Raw genomic sequence first — 5450 nt, forward strand, 5'->3', positions numbered from 1 at the left:
AAAATTCCTGGGTAGGTGGTGCTACCGTTTCAGGTAATAGTCTACCCTCCTTGGCAAAAGTGGTATTCGTGCCTAGTAATTTTATAGGGTGTTAAATTAACATCTCACTTCCTCATCTATTGCATATTATTGAGTATCATGTACTTACACGGAATTGTTTCAATATTTGATGTGCCAACATAGTCATATGCTGGTCCAGCAATATCACATATGTTGGCTATTGGTTGCACACAGCACCGTTTAATATTAGAGCTCATTTTTAATAACATTCACAGACACTCGGGATTTACGTTTAATCTTTAGTATCGATTTATGGATTAAACGCCTTGTAACCTAAAAATAGCAAATCCCCACGTTTTATAAATGCGCTGTCATGTCATATCATCTATGCCCTTAAGTGAAAACTATAAGATTGTCTCTTTTATGCCCTTAAGTGGAAACTGTAAAATTGTCTCTTCATTCAATTTATCTTGGAACAAATGGTCACAGATGGCGGGTCTGCGCTCCCAAAAACATGGGTACGCGCATGGCAATATGAGTGAGCCCGCCATGGTCTTGTATGCGACTATATTTGGTCGTTGGAAAAGACCTAAAACGACCCTTTTTGGTGGAGTTAGGGATTCCTGGTTTATTGTTGGCCGATCTTAGGTAGAATCTATTTTTAGACTCGCGCAACCCGAAGAAATCGCCCTTGGGTCAACTGCCTTGCCGAAATTTAAGAAGTGACTTGGAATTTAATTGATAAGGTTTAAATTATACTCTAATGTCTCCGACAACCGCTTTTACAAGACAAACTTAGTACTAGTATATCACCAGAATCGGATCCGCGTTCTTCTGTATGGACAAGTAATTTTTTGTAAGCCGCTTAAAACTGCGGGGCAGTAGGATTACTGTTTTACCCCCCTTTAGCCCTAATAGACCCAAAAAATAACTAGGTGGTTTTGAGATAGGTTGTTCGTTAATACGTATTTAAAGCCTGGCTTCATATATGTTTTGTATAGTTGTTTTATACTTTTGATGCATAATATAAATCTCAGAAATGTGTTTTTTTTCTGGGAGACTGAGAAAATTATTTATTAACATTTTTTTTTAAATATGTAGTCATACTTTATCAAGAAAAGTAAAAACGAATCAGTAGTGGTTGGCGGCAGTGGCTTTTTAGAACAATACATGCACAGTCTATTTCCTGAATTAAAAACAAGAAATAAATCATTAAAATTCTTAATTTAATGAAAAACGAAGTTGGCATAGCGTTTTCAAATTCAGGCAATTTTAATTCCAAACTTGAAAATCGTAAGGCGTCTGCGCCACTTTAGCTTAAGAGCCTAATCACCACCAGTCAACTACTGAACGCCACAGAAGCGCTGCTAAAGCGGTGGTCCGGCCTTGGTTGTGCCCGTGTGAATACCTCCATGTAAATCAATATACCTTCAAAACGCGCTTCTTAGCAGCGCAACTGAGAAACGCTGCGGAGTGGCCTGTGTGAAATGGCTCTAATACTTTGGTAGCTATTTTGACTCTCAATTTTTCTCTTGTCCAATATAGATATCTTAATTAAATTTTTGTTGCTAAATAAAGACCTTCTTCATTTTGTTTGTCTACAAGCTGGACCAAAAAGTTCCAGGCTAAAAGCTTACAAATTAAATCATTCATATACTTTGCAACACGACAAATTTCACAGACAGGGGCAAATAAAAAAAAACAGCTTTAATGAAAACGGTTTAATTATAACAAGGATTTATAATGACAATAATTTCAATTTTGGAAAGATAAAAATCCTAAAGGTTTCCCTTAAGCTGGTATTTTGGGCGGTCGTGTGCAAAGCCCGAAGAGTGGATTCGTTGAAGCGCCACTAGCTTTCGCAGCAAAGCTTGAACGCTCAGCGGTGGTAAGCTGCCAACATACTTGCCTAAGACCCGACCGATATAATTTATGATTAGAAAAAAAACTAATAAGAAACACGTGGTTTGATGACTAAGCGCCTGCTAACCGTTTGATCTACTAGGAATACTCAAAATATCTTTGCTAATACAATTAATGAATGAAAGAACTAAACATAAATAAAGTGAAAGTTTGATTGGCTATACAGAACAATGCGAATAATAGATAAATAATAAATGGTTCTATACTCGCCCCAAACACAAGTTCCGTGTATTGTTCCCTACAATTTCCAGTTTTTTTTCATCCAGACTGTCCCTGGCCCTTCAATAAACAATTTCAGTGATTATCATCCCCAGTCGGGAACTAGGAGCCAGTTGATGATCTAGTGCTAGGGGATTGCAGCAGGTGAGAAAATCTGCAACAAAATGGCGACTCATTTTAGTCGGTGGTCATTATAGTTTTAACAAAGCTTTGTAATGGCACTCTGGGAAAATTGTGAAATTGAGAACTACGTCCCGTTCGTGGCACCACTGTAACCGGACGTTCCCTAATTTGAAATAAAAAAAAATCAAAAAGGGGGTGACTTTGTCACCTCAGAGCCTTGTACCCCCCGGGCGTTTGCCGTCATCATTGGGAACAAAGCAGAGGATTGGGACGAGCAATAAGGGAATGAGGGTGAAAGAAGACACGAAACAACGGTGATTGCTTATTCGCAGAATGCTCGAGACCCACGGATGCGGGAAGGGATTGCGTATTAACTACCTATTGCAGGTAGGTGGTTTGTAGCTGAAGCTGTCGTCCTTCTGTCGCTGCGCTGCGGTAACATATTTTCATTATCTGCACGCTGGCCTTCACGTTGCTACACTGAGCGTAGCAAATCGTCACCTGCGATGCGTCAACGCCACCAAATCATGATTGAGAGTTTCTTCTGGTATAATTCGAAGCTTCTGCAACAATGAAAATATATAGTTGCACAGTGTAATGGCACTCCGGGAAATTGGAAATTTGGGAACTACCTCCCTGCTCGGGCGTCATTTTTGCAATGGCGTTCCGGGAAAATGGTGAAATAGGGAACTACGTCCCTCCTCGAACGCCATTTTTGTTATGGCGTTCCGGGAAAGAAGATGATGAGTAATGAAGACACCTGGGGTTCTGGTATAAGGACAAGTTCAGACTTGACAAGGTTTTCCGGTCGGTTTTCTCGGGCGCCAGCCATCAGGATTTCTGTGGTGATGGCCCCACAGCAAGGCTAGTCTATACAGTGGCAACAGAAAAACCCAGAGGTCAATACGCAGGGGGTCAAAATTAAACACAGTTAATCAACAAATGGTCTATTTGGCATAATAAATTAAAATGAACATGATTGCTAATGTCCCAAACAAGGCAAGCGCTTTTACATTTCACAAAGCAAAATAAGATGGATGGCCGTAACCAAACATTCTACATTTAACAAAAAAGAAATATTTCCGGCGTTAAACTATACAAAATCAAAACTAAAATAAAGGGGCATACGGGGCGGTCGCCACGATGTGAAGTATGAGAAACCGGCGGTGGTGAATGGTCGTGTATTACGCAATCATACTTGGTACCGGCAAGCAATGAATGCTATGCGCTATGATTGTGGGAGATTTTATTCGCAATGAATTCGATATCAGCAAACGTTCAGAGATCGGGAGGGACGTGGAGTTTTTGCGTATGTTATATTTATGAGTAGTACAAGTCTTGCATTTATTTATAGAGTTTTTAACTACGTTTACAAATAAGGTCGACATCGACCAAAGTTGTAATATTAAAAACATAAAATACCACAATTTCAAAAGAAAACCAATTTATTGCCCCAAAATAATTTTTGGAGGCGAATATTTCTAGTTCCAGCTTCGCTTTTTATAATTCGGACTTACTTTTCTACAATGTCTGATTTTCCAACGAATTTACTTGTATTTCTGAATTATTTTTGTAAATTTTGTCGCTTCTGGCATCTTCTTTTTTCAATAATTCCTATTTTTTAATAACTTGTTTTTTTGTTCCTTGTATTCTGTTCTCTTCCTTTTGTAACTAGTTTGTAACACCTTGCTTTTCCGAGACCGAAACATTTTTGGAGTGTATTTTGACCAATCTACAAGTCATTAGTTATATAGACTGAGTCAGCTGATACTTTTTCATATTTATATTTATTGCATGTAAAAATGTTACTAGAGATTTTGGTACAGTTTTCAGTAAAGACAAATTACATATAAAATACTCACCATATTTCTTTTACAAAAAATTCAGTTCCAATTCTGGGATGGGGGTTGCCGATGCAGAAGAAAGTTAATTGTCTACTACTTACGTATTTATTGTCATAGTCATGCGACCTTCAGTCAGATAGAACACATATCATACATACAAAGAAAAACACGCACTAAACATTTCTACTACATAGTATTGCACAAAACTTTGACTTTTACATTTGTTGGGTGGTTTTTTGGTGTTTTATTTAATTTTTGAGCGTTTAGGGTTATCATATTTTATTTTGACTGGTTAGTTAAATGCCAAATTTTGCACATCAGGTTTTTTGATCATTGCAAATTTTTTTTGCAGGTTATCATTTGCTGAATTTTTTTATATAATTTGGTTCCTAAAAATTAGCTTTTCTAAGAAATAGAAAAGTGTGTTATATACATTGTGTGTCCAAAAATATCGTCTTATCGCAATTTTCACTACTGTATTTAATACTTTTTATGGTACGTAATTTTTAACTAGTGGACTAGGCTCAGGCTACAAAATGTAGTAAGTAATGAGTATCACACATTCATTAAGTCTTTTTGAAATAATGCCAGATTCACAAGTTTGTGTTTTTGGCACTTTTTAAACCTTTTAATTTTTTGTATTTCTTAAAATTAATCTTTTGTAAAAAGTTCTGTACTCAGTTGATTAGTTTATAGTCATAATGGGTTATGTTTATCATTCATCATTGTATCAGTACTTTAAACAGATTAATTAAGATTTTTAATTTTTTTCAGGAATTTTTTTACAATTTTTAATTTTCTTTGGATCATTTTTTAAATATATTTTTTTAAGTGTCCTATTGTCACCTGGCAAAAAGCGTTTTAGTTGATTGAAATTTCCATCGACCCGAGCCAATCCAGCGATTATTTACACTTTAGCCCTATGGAGATTAAATACCTGTTTTTCTCGCATTGATCGTCTTCGCTACTGCTGGTTTCATTTCATGCGTCGGGTTCGGGACGATTTTACCGGTGGGGTCGTCCGTCCGGGCAGCCACACCGACAGCAGGGCCGGTAAGGGGGCAGGCTGCACTGCAGTCCTATTGAGGCGTAGCTTCGGGACTGACGGCTTTATGTCCGTACCCGGTCCGGTACATTGGACATGGGTGATGGCCGGCGAGTCGTGGGGGTGCACCCACACTCTCTGGGCAGTGGCCCCACGCGCCCACATCGGGACCAAAACAGAACGGGCTTGCCGGTGCACTTGCGTCTGGAGTGCCGGGATGGCCACAGCCCAACCTGATCGGCAGGTCTAGGTCCGGATTCGGGTGGCGTGAAGGCGTTCTGGATGGCTCAGTGGGC

The sequence above is a fragment of the Dendroctonus ponderosae genome, unplaced genomic scaffold (genome assembly GCF_020466585.1).
Source record: "Dendroctonus ponderosae isolate FM_Combo_2020 unplaced genomic scaffold, Dpon_F_20191213v2 Dpon_F_20191213_1, whole genome shotgun sequence".
NCBI lineage: Eukaryota > Metazoa > Arthropoda > Insecta > Coleoptera > Curculionidae > Dendroctonus > Dendroctonus ponderosae.